This window comes from Lindgomyces ingoldianus (genome assembly GCF_010093535.1).
Source record: "Lindgomyces ingoldianus strain ATCC 200398 unplaced genomic scaffold BDR25scaffold_11, whole genome shotgun sequence".
Taxonomy (NCBI): Eukaryota; Fungi; Ascomycota; class Dothideomycetes; order Pleosporales; family Lindgomycetaceae; genus Lindgomyces; species Lindgomyces ingoldianus.
Window position 1 is genome coordinate 851,631 of NW_022985172.1, and position 13,025 is coordinate 864,655.

Sequence of the window (13,025 nt, forward strand, 5' to 3'; positions counted from 1 at the left end):
TAATTTTGTGCAATATAAAGAAGAAGAGCTGTAGAAAGCTAAGTTTTGTATAAAACTTAAGACAATATTATTATATAAATAGCTTATAAAATTTAATAAAAAGAAGATTTAGCTTATATAAAATAAACTATAATCTTGTTAACTTAAAAAAATAAGTTAAAAACCTTTATATAGTAGACCTAAACATAGAGAACACTACGTAGAAGTACATTAAACAGCGCGCATAAGGTGCCTATATTGCGTCTGTATGTTAACCTAAGGCAGCATTTAACCTATCTACTGCTGCTTAAGTTATGTTACTGTTATATAATAATATTAAGGCATTAAATATATAAATCTAATAGCAAATTAATAACTAGAATTAAGAATTATTATATGTACTACTTAATCTTTTTTATATAAAGTTGTTTATCTTTACTAATAAATTATTTATAAATAATAAAAACTTAAGTTTATAGCTTAGCTTTTTTATTATTCTTAAAATAAAGCAGCACACTAGAAACTTATACAACTTTAAAATTATAGGCAATATTATACACTAGAACTTCTTTAAGTGTAAACAGGTTACCTGCTCTATACTAGCTAGTAAATTATATAGAATAGTAGAAGGATTTAACTACATAATTACACTAAGTATAATAATTAACTAGATTATATGTATACTTAGACTACCTCTAATACCTATTGTACTATGCACAGACTTAAGATCTCTGTATAAATGTCTTATAAAGCTTAGTATAATAAATAAAAAAAGGCTTATAATTAATATTATGTTAATTTAAGAATTATATAAGAAAAGAGAGATTATAGAAATTAAGTAAATTAATAAAAAGAACAACCTAGTAGATGCTTGTACAAAAAAGGTGCTAAACTCTGCCTTTAAAAAACTAGTTTTACATAACTAACTAACTATTAGAGTTAAAGCGTTAGTTAATAGGCTTAGGCTTATACAAGACAATAAACAGGGCGCTGTGCTGTAAAGGCTTTAGTAGTATAAGCAGAGCAAACTAGGCAAGGTCTGTATAAAGGAAAAAGAAAAAGTTGCTAGTGTCTAAATAGCAGTATTTAGATACGCGGTTAGGCGTCACGTGACATAGTCTTGTGTCACAGTTATACGCACAGACAGATAAATACCCTTTCCTTCGCACAGACTTAGAACAAGAAGAATTAACACCAGTTACCTGCAACCCCCCCCCCGCGCGATGTGTACACTGTGCAAACCTCTTTGCTTTGCATAGCTAGCATAGAGTCCATTTAACAAAGCTACTATTAACTTAAAAAAGCTTTTTTAAGTGTGTTTAAAACCTAAGTTTAGTACTTTTAGGCTAAGTAGTATTTTTTTTATAAGTAAAAAAACTATTTTAACTTTAATATAAACTCTTTAACAGCAGCACTAATAAAGTAAGCTTTAAAAGTAAAAAATGCTTATTTTTTGCTTATTTTTAAAGTCTAAAACACCTGTTACACTTTTATCTTTTTATTACTAGTAATAAAGTAAGTTTATAAAAGCTTAATTATTTTTTTTATATTTTTAAACTAAAAATTATTTAATTTAGCTAGGTATCTAGGCTCTAGGTATTCCTTTGCAATACTAGCAGTGTGTCTCTATACTAATGCTATGTGTGTGCGCTTACTTTAATAGTAATCTAAATTAATATTAAGTTTATTTATAATAAAGGCTTACTATTATTTAAATATAAGTTTTTTACTATTTATAAGGTTCTTAATCTTAAGCATATATTTAGTAAAGTAGCTTTAAAAAAGCTTAAAAGTGCCTAAAAAGTCTTTTACTATTAGTATAGTAAAAGTAATTTAAGGTATTATTAGAGGTAATTTAGTAGTTAGTAAAAAATAATTAAAACTAATAGTTTTTAATTTAGTTAGCTATTTAATTTATGCTTTTAATTAAGTAACTTAGTTTTTAAGTGCTATACTGCTAAAGTTTAACTTTAAATCTAGTAGGTTTTTAGCTTTAGGTTCTATAAAAAAAGTTTAGCTATTAAGGTTAGTAGTTATTTAGCTCTAGTAGTAAGCATCTTACCTTAGCTATAGCTAGAGCGTGTTGTAAGCTTTATACTAAAGTCTAAAAGTAGTTAAAAGTTAGGCATTAGTAGTTATCTTTAATTCTAATAAGTTATTAGTAGTCTTTAAGTTTTTACTTTAGTACACTTTTTATAACTTTTTTAAAAGTAATTTTAATTATAGAAAATAAAAAGTTTTAAACTTAAAAGCTTTAGTTAATAAAAAGTTTTTAAAATCTTATTTATAATAACTAAATAATTTAATGTAATAGTGTGTAAAAACTATAACTTAAACTAAATTAAACACTTTTTAAAGTTAAATATAGTTAAATAAATAATTAATATAATATTATTAATAAGGCTATTACTAGTAAAAGTAAGTTTTTTAATATAATGTAACAGCACAGGCAAGATAATAGGTCTAAATGCAGTAGAAATCTACTTAGAGGCATATAGAAGTGCGTGGGGACTCTAAACCTAGGAATGCTATTAACACCTATAGGCCTAGTATAAAAGAATATTAGAAAACTACTAAGCTAGCTACAGAGGCAAGGTGCAACTAAATACATAAGAGAATAGAGGTAACTGCAGGGGACTAGATTAAGTTATAGTTAGGGCTAATACAGGGACTCTTTAGATAGGATCTAAGCGACCTGAGATGGAACAATTCGTAGAATTGTTACAAAAGATAAAGTTTAATTTATATATAAGTAGCTATAAATTTTTATTTAGTTACCTAATAAAGAGTAGGAAATCTGTCTATATAATACTATTTAGAGGTATTATATAAATAGTAGTGCTTATTTAACGCTAGAAGGTCTATTTTATCTTTTTACATAAGGTTGTTTAGAGGCAGCGTATAATAAGAAGTAAGACAGCGCGCAACAACGCATAACTAACTACTATAAAGTAATAAGCAACGCTAGCTTTATTTTTAACTAGCTAACATAACATATTAATATACAACTAATATATACCTTTAGTAGGCATTTTAGCAAAGAGTTTAGCAAAGCAGATAAATATTAAGAATTTAGTAAATAAAATTAAACTATTAAATAACATACTTAAAAAAAAAAGCTTAATTTATATATAGCTAACTTAATTATAAAACTCTACACATTAAGCATACTAAATATATAAACTTTTAAAAACTTTTAAAATAACTTTATAAAGTAAAAGCTTATATACTTTAAAAATCTTAGCTAACTATTTTTATAAAAACTAATTACTACTTTATAAAATAAAGGCATTAGTTTTAAGAAAAATAAAATAGAAGCTATTACACTATATAAACTTATAAAAAAAGACACTTTTTGTCTAAATAGTAGTATTTAGATACGCTGTTAGGCGTCACGTGACATAGTCTTGTGTCACAGTTGTACACACAGACAGATAAATACCCCTTTTCTTCGCACAGACTTAGAAAAAAAAGAATTAACACTAGTTACCTGCAACCCCCCCCTGCGCGATGTGTACACTGTACAAACCTCTTTGCTTTGCATAGCTAGCATAGAGCCTATTTAACACTAATTAGTAGTTTAAATGCTGTAATACAGAAAGCTTTTCTTATACCTTTCTATTTAAAAAATTATGTATAAGAGGATTTTTTTTTTTTACTAATTTAACTATAAATTAGTAAGAGTAAAGATAAAGTTTAATTTATATATAAGTAGCTATAAATCTTTATTTAGTTACCTAATAAAGAGTAAGAAACTTGTTTGTATAATACTATTTAAAGGTATTATGTAAATAGTAGTGCTTATTTAATGCTAGAAGGTCTATTTTATCTTTTTACATAAGGCTGTTTAGAGGTAGCGTACAAAAAGAAGTAAGACAGCGCGCAACAACGCATAATTAACTACTATAGAGCAACAAGCAACACTAGCTCTATCTATAACTAGCTAACATAACATATTAATATATAACTAATACATACCTTTTATAGGCATCTTAGTAAAGACCCTAGTAGAGCAGACAAACATTAAAGATTAAGTAGATAAAATTAAACTATTAAATAACACACTTAAAAAAAAGCTTAATTTATATATAGCTAACTTAATTATAAAACTCTGCACATTAAGTATAATAGATATATAAACTTTTAAAAACTTTTAAAATAACTTTATAAAGTAAAAGCTTATATACTTTAAAAATTTTAGCTAACTATTTTTATAAAAACTAATTACTACTTTATAGAATAAAAGTATTAGTTTTAAGAAAAATAAAATAGAAGCTGTTAGACTATATAGACTTATAAAAAACACTTTTACTATCTTAGTAGACTATTATACTAAACTATTACTACTAGCGCTAGTTCTAACACTATAGAGAATATCTTTATATAAATTACCTATAGACTTAATACTTTTTTAATAATAAGTACAACTACTTTGTAATAGCTTACTATACAAGAGCATAACTAAACAGCTACATATTCCTGTAGCTACAGCTCTACACAAGATTCTCTAAAGCTTGTACCTACTATATATAATTTAATTACTATATAATTGTAACAATTCTGCGAATCGTTCCATCTCAGGTTGCTTAGATCCTATCTAAAGGGTCTCTGTATTAGCCCTGACTATAACTTAACCTAGTCCCCTGCAGTTACCTCTATTCCCTTATGTATTTAGTTGCACCTTACTTTTATAGCTAGCTTAGTAGTTTTCTAATATCCTTTTATATAAGGCCTATAGGTGTTAATAGCATTCCTAGGTTTAGAGTCCCTACGCACTTCTATATGCCTCTAAGTAGATTTCTACTGCATTTAGACTTATTATCTTACCTACACTATTACATTATATTAAAAAACTTACTTTTACTAGTAATAGCTTTATTAATAATATTATATTATTTATTTATTTAATTATATTTAACTTTAAAAAGTGTTTAATTTATTTTAAGTTATAGTTTTTACACACTATTATATTAAATTATTTAGTTATTATAAATAAAATTTTATAAACTTTTTATTAACTAAAGCTTTTAAGTTTAAAACTTTTTATCTTTTATAATTAAAATTACTTTTAAAAAAGTTATAAAAAGTGCACTAAAGTAAAAACCTAAAGACTACTAATAACTTATTAGAATTAGAGATAACTACTAATGCCTAACTTTTAACTACTTTTAAACTTTAGTATAAAGCTTACAACATGCTCTAGCTATAGCTAAGGTAAAATGCTTACTACTAAAGCTAAATAACTACTAACCTTAATAGCTAAACTCTCTTTTATAAGACTTAAAGCTAAAAACTTACTAAATTTAAAGTTAAACTCTAGTAGTATAGCTTTTAAAAACTAAGTTACTTAATTAAAAGCATAAATTAAATAGCTAACTAGATTAAAAACTATTAGTTCTAATTATTTTTTACTAACTACTAAATTACTTTTAATAATACTTTAAATTACTTTTACTACACTAATAGTAAGAGACTTTTTAAGTACTTTTAAGCTTTTTTAAAGCTACTTTACTAAATATATACTTAAAATTAAGAACTTTATAAATAGTAAAAAACTTATATTTAAATAATAGTAAGCTTTTATTATAAATAAACTTAACATTAATTTAAATTACTATTAGAGTAGGCGTGTACGCATAGTGTTAGTATAAAGACACACTGCTAGCATTATAAAGGAATACCTAGAGCCTAGATACCTAGCTAAATTAAATAACTTTTAGTTTTGTTAGTTAACCTAGGTTTAATTAAACAAACGTACGCCTAAGGGGCGTACTAAGAGGTGAGTAAGCAAAGATTTTCTTATTATTAACTACTACCCTCTCTCTTTATACAAAGAAAGAGGGCTCTTAAGTACACATAGCCCCTAACACACAGGCTAGATAGCTAACGTTTTAGGTAACCTAATTTAGCTATACACATGTACAAACATAGCTATACTTATGTACAAACACTAGTAACTTTTTACTTTTATAAAGTTACTTCTTTTTTTAAAGCTAACCCTTAATACCTTTTTTATTTATAATATCCCCTAGCTTCTTAGCCTGCGTACAATTTACCTTCCCTCTAGGATAGTGCTTATGCTCTGCGTAGGCAAGCAATAGCTTTTGCCTAATTGCATAGGGGAGAAAGTTAAAATTATGTGTTGTCTATTCTTAAAAGTTATTATTTTATAGTGTGTACTCTCTTTTAGCTATCTTATAACACATGTTAATTAAAATGTATACTATATATAAGCATTATTATAGTTATATAAAGTTTATATTTATATTAAGATAATTATTTTTTATAAAGTAAAAGTCTACTTTTCTATGTAAAACTATTTTTAATATATAAGTAACCTCTAACAACTCTTTATATAACTACAGAGGTTCTATGGCTAAGGTAGGGGGTAGAAGGTGTGAGGTGTTGGGGGTGCCCTTTGTGCGGGCAACTAGAGGGGGTATTAGTAGTAGACTGCCTTTGTGCGGGCAGTTAGTCCCTAGGGTAGAGGGGAGGTGTGTTAACTAATTAATTACCTTTTATGTAGGCAATTAATTAAGAGGGTTGTTAATTAATAATTGCCCTCTGTGCAGGCAATTAATCCCTAGAGGGGGAGAGGGTGTTAGTTGGTCGCCTTCCGTGCAAGCAACTAATTAAGGGGGGGGGGTGTTAACAAGGCAGGCTGCTAATAAGAAGCCTTCTCTGCGTAGCTACGCACGCAGTAGGTTTCTAATTATGCAGCCTGTATTATCTCCTCTGCGTGGCTACGCACGCAGTAGGTGAGTAGTTGCACAGCCTATGTTAACAGGAGGCTCTAGGGCGCACAAAGGCTTAGCAGTAAGCCCTCTCTATGTAGCTACGCACACAGCAGGTTGCTAATCTTGCCTTTGTGTAATTAGTTAATTTAGGGGCGCGCATAAGGCTTACTTACCTCTCTCTATGTGGCTACGCACATAGTAGATGTAAGCTTCTTTATACCTTCTCTGCGTAGCTACGCACGCAGTAGGTGTAAGCTTCTTATATAGTAGTAGTTTTATTAATTTTTGCAAATCTGTCTATTAAAGATAATATCCTCTGCGTAGCTACACACGCAGTAAATAGTCTATTAATAGACTAATTAGTGTTAGTTAACCTAGGTTTAATTAAATAAACATATACCTAAAGAGTGTACTAAGAGGTAAGTAGGTAAAGATTTTTTTATTATTAACTACTACTCTTTTTTTTATACAAAGAAAGAGGGCTTTTAAGTACACATAGCCCCTAACGCACAGGCTAGATAGCTAACGTTTCAGGCCACCTAATTCAGCTGTACGCGTGTACAGACACAGCTGTACTTACGTACAGACAAGTTTAGAAATATAAAAGAAATAATTAAGCTTTTATAAATATACTTTATTACTAGTAATAAAAAGATAAAAGTGTAATAAGTGTTTTAAACTTTAAAAATAAGTAAAAAAAAAAGCATTTTTTACTTTTAAAGCTTACTTTATTAGTGCTACTATTAAAAAGTTTATATTAAAGTTAAAATAGTTTTTTTACCTATAAAAAAATATTGCCTAGCTTAAAAATACTAAACTTAGGTTTTAAACACACTTAAAAAGGCTTTTTTAAGATAATAGTAGCCTACTTAATAGCTTATAACATAAAAAGAAGAAACACTTTTACTATTTTAAAGTAAACTATTAACTACACTTAATAATTTAATATTAGACTTATTATAAATTAATTTTAAAAAGTTTCTAGTAATACATCTAAAGCAGTATACTATTCTAGTGCACTCTAACCTGCACCTATGTTAGTACTCTAATCTACTCTAGCTACCTACTATTAACCTAGCTAGACACCTGCCTCTAAAAGATAAATAACTTCTAGTAACTATTATAATTATAGTAAACTAAAACATTTTACTAGTAATTACTTTATCTTTAAAGTATAAAAAATTAAAGTAAAGTAATAAAAATCTAAAAAAAAAGTTTATAAATATAAATAATTATAACTTAGACTTTTTTTAAATAAAAAATAAAAATACTTAAAAATACTTTTTATCTTAAGCTTAAATAAGTATAACTTAGTAAATATTAACTTATTACACTTATTTAAAAAAAACATTTTTAAGTTTTTACTATTTTATGCTTAAAAAGTATTAAAGTTTAATTAAATCTTTTAGTTAATACTAGTATATATAGTTTTTTATTTATTAACTTAACAACTGCTAAGTTTTTATTCTAATGCCTTTATATTTTTATCTAATGTTTACTTTTTAAAGTTATAGTTAAGAGTTTTTAAGACTAAATCTAAGTTTCTATTTACTAGTATGTCTACTTATACATGTAAATTAATAGTAGAAGCATCTAAAACTACCCTTTTATAATTATAAACTTTAGCTTATAGAATTATATTATTAGTATTAAATAGTTATATTATTTTAAACTTTAACTAGATATAAAAAAGAATTAAATTATATAGCCTAGTAAGTATCTTACTACTTATAAACTTTTACTACTTTTGCTTATGTAATTAAACTAGCCTGTGTGTAATAAAGAAGTAGAGTTAGATATTAGATAACATAACATACTATAGAAAAAAGACTATATTTAGTAGTTATACAGCCTAATAATTAACTGCATTAAGAGTTTACTAAGGCTACTAAAATTATACTACTCTTTTATTACTTATAGTTTAAAAACACTTAAATTATTAATCTACTTATTTATTTAGAAGTCTAAAATAGGTCTAAAAGACATTTATTTCTCTACTATTACTTTTATTTTAGTAAATGCTTTTTATTTTAACATAAAAAAAGAGTTTTTTTTAACTTTTATTTATAAAATTAAGTGTTTAATTAAAGATAAGTAAGCTTTACTATTAAATAATAAATGTAAAACTAAAGTATTAGTAAACTTTTAATTACTATTTAAATACTATTAGTACTAAGACATATTTAGCTACACTATAGCCTACTAATTACTAGCATATTGCCTATATAACTATAAGATTGTCTTTATAGAACCTCTTTTTAATAGTTACAGCTCTTTATATAAATAAAACATTCAAGAACTAGAAGTAATAAAAAAGTATATTATAAATAATCTAAAATATAGCTTTATTAAGTAAAGTTAGAGCTCTTTTACATTTTTTATTTTTTATGTATAAAAACTAAATAGTAACTTACATATCTATGTTAATTACTATAAACTTAATACTATTACCTATAAAAATGTGTATCTAATACTATGTATAAATAAACTTTTATTAAGACTTATAAAAGTAGCTATTTTTATAAAGTTTAATATTTACATAGCCTTTAATAAGATTAAGATAAACTTAAGCTCTAAAAATTGTACTACTTTTTAGACATAATATAAAATATATAAGTGTAAAGTCTTACTTTTTAGATTATGCAACAGCTTAGTAACTTACTAGTGCTATATAAATAATATATTAATTAACTATCTAGATAACTTTTATATTACTTATTTAAATAACATTCTTATCTACTTTAAAAATAAAGTAACTTATATCTTTTATGTTAAAAAAGTTTTAAAGAGGCTTTAGTAAGCAGAATTATAAGTAGAGATTAAAAAAAGTAAATTTTATATTACTTAAATAAAGTATCTTAGCTATATACTTTTAAATAAAGAACTAAAGGTTAACTTATAAAAAGTAGAGGTGCTACGCAACTAGTAAGCGCTTACTACTATAATAAGTGTAAAAAATTTTCTAAGCTTTACTAAATTTTATTAATTATTTATTTTAAAATTCTTTTATATAGTAAAACTAATTATTATGCTTTAAAGTTCTACTACCCCTTTTATATAAACTTTAGAGTGTAATAGGGCTTTTAAAAAGCTAAAGTTTAAGCTACTAAAAATACCTACACTTTACTATTTTAACTTTATGTTATAAACTAAAATTAAAACTAACACCTTTAATAGAGTAGTAGTAAGAGTTCTATTTTAAGAACATGCTAATAGAAATTAGTGCCCTATTTTATTCTATAGTAAGGTCTTATTTAGTTTAGAGCTAAACTAGAAAATATATAATAAGAAGCTATTTATAATTATTATAGCATTTAAATGATAAAAAGCTAAGCTTACATTAGTAATAATAAGCACTTTAGTATATACTAATTATTAGTTATTAAAGTACTTTATAATAATAAAGGTGCTAAATGCTTATTAGGTTTATTAAGCTAAAAAGTTAGCTTAATATTACTTTTAAATTAAGTACACCCTTAGTAAGAATAATGCTAGGGCAGACATTCTTAGCTATTGTAAATAGGACATAGAAAATTTAAAAGCAGCTTAAACTAATAACTAGTTAAGGGTCTTACATAGACTATACTAACTCTACTTTTAAATTAATAAAGAATTAGCTTAGTACTATATTACTTAAATAATAACTTAAGTAACCTTACTAAATGTTATAAAAGGACTAGACTAGGTTATGTCTTTAAATTCTCTAAAATTAATTAATATATTACTTTAAAAGAATTAAGCCTTTTTTACATAAAAGTAAAAACTTTTACTCTACTATTATTAGATAGAAAATAGACTACTTTTTTATGCTAACTATTTATGTGTTCTAGTAGACTTACTACTATATACTTAACTTATTTAAGAAGTTTATAATTAAGTATCTTTAGCACACCCTAGTGCTACTAAGACTTATTAGTTACTATCTTAAAAGTACTACTAAAAGGGTATAAAAGCTACTTGCAAATAATATGTATAGAATTACCTTTTCTATTATAAAGCTTATCTAAAATAAGCCTAAACTCTAGGGTTTATTTACTTTTTTTTAATCTCTAATTAACTAATGCAGCACTTGTGTATTAATTTTAAGAATTTTTTTAAAGATAAGTTTAGTTATAACTAAATTATAGTTATTATTAATTACATGTTTAAACAAGCTATTTCTATTTAACGTACTTCATAGGCGAGTCGCTCACACACCCAAGTCGCTCACTTTTGCCAAGACCCCACCCCAACAAACTCTATTATAGCCTATAACAACCCGCTCTGGCACTATATAGTACAGTACAGCCTAGAATATTATTTAGATACTACTTCTACTTCTTACTTACACATTTGCGCGTTATGCCTAGTCTAATTACACTGTCTACAGCGCCTTTAGGATAGCTTACCTACTTTAGCTTGCACCTGCTTTTTTGCCTTCTTTCTATTACTACGCGCTCTAAACTTCTTTAGAGCTGTTAAGTGTAGGCTTTCTTAAATTATTAAAGTTTTTTCTACCTTAATTTACTTTTTTTTATATAATTTATGTTACATAGCAGCCTTATTAGCTACTTAAAGCTTAGTAATTTCCTATTACACTAACACTAGCTTATGCGTAATTATTGCTGCCTCTTTTAAAACCTTCTTAAACGCCTTAACTATAAAAGTTAGTAAACTATTTATATACTTCTAAATTTTTATCTTTATAAGCATTAATTATAACCTAAGTTCTAAAGTATTACTTAGAGTTTACTACTGCTAGGGCTTATTATATATAGATAGTAGTAGTAATAAAGTGCGTAACTTTACATTAAGGCTTATTATAACTTATTATAAGTTAAAAAGAACTAATTTAGCGCCTTAGAACTCTTCTTAGATATTACTAGAAGTAATTATAGTATTATAAGCTGCTTTAAAGCATAGTAGAAACTTTATTTTTATAATATAAGTAATCTAGTTACATATAAGGTTTTTAGCTTAGCACTTATACACCTTCTTTAAAGAAGTAAAATAACCTACATTAAGTAGCTATAAAAAGTGTAATAAGTAAAAAGGCATATAAATAGTAATAATCTTGTTATTTTTATAGTATTACTAAAAATAAAGTAAGTTATAGCTCTTATAGCTGTTAATAACTAGCAGACAGTAGCTGCTAACAGTACGCTTCTTTATATGCGCGTTAAAGTGCTTTAACTAGTCTAGACTAAGCTAATTAGTAGTCTAGCTGCGCTTAAAGATTATAATAACCTAATTCTAAAGTAGATTTTCCTTTTTGTACTAGTTTAAAAAGTAGTTGCTACTTTAAAAGATAATAAAAGGCAGAATAGCTTACCCTTTAGCATTAATGCCCTAGATAGCTGTTGTCTACTCCTAGTTACCTAGCTAGACTGCTTTTAGCTGTCCTTGTCTCTCTAAACCTGTAATAACTGCTCTAGTAGATATCTAGCCTATTATAAACTCTATTTTATTAAAGTTATACATGTTATTATTCTAGATGCTATACTTAGCTTTAATATTCTCTATAAGGTTAAACTAGCCTTAAATTACTATAAGATTCTTATAAAAAGCTTTTTTATAGTTATACTTACACTTAAACTTTACTTTAAGCTTTAAGTAACACTTAATAAATGTATTAAGCTAGTTTATGCTAATATAGCCTATATTACACTTAGCGCATAAAGAATTAGCTATATTAGCTATAGCTGCTAGCTAGGGGGGAAATCCTTGCGCATTTAGCTTAAGTATGTGCTAAATAATTACCTGCTCTTTATTATTATCTAGCTTTTATAAGTTAGCTATATAATTAGCTTAGAAAGGTTGTCTAGCGTGTTAGTTACTTATTATCTTTTAAAAAACCCTGTAGATAGCTGCAGCACGTTAGTTAGAAAGTGTTGCGTTTTATTTAAAAGCCTAAAGTATAAGCTACATCTAATGTTCCTTTAACACATTTAAGTAGTGTTATTAGAAATACATTAGTGTAAAAAGAGTAGTGTAGTAGGGTCTTAGCAAAAGTAAGCAACTCAGGTGTGTAAGCAACTCGCCTATGAAGTACGTTACTACTATAAAATAATTAACGCCTAAAAAATAGCTGCCTTATTTATTTAATAAGTGTACTATTTTAGCTACATACCTAAAACTATTATTTTTAATTAAGGACTTTAGTTTATATCTAGTTTCTAGTCTAAATTTTATTAAATTTTAGGTATAAAAGTTAAGCTTTTTACTACTTATTATAAGAAAACAGATAGCTAAATAAAAATTATAAATAAGTATATTAATTACAGACTAAGGCCTTTTATATTTTTCTACTAAAATAACTAGAGTTTCTTA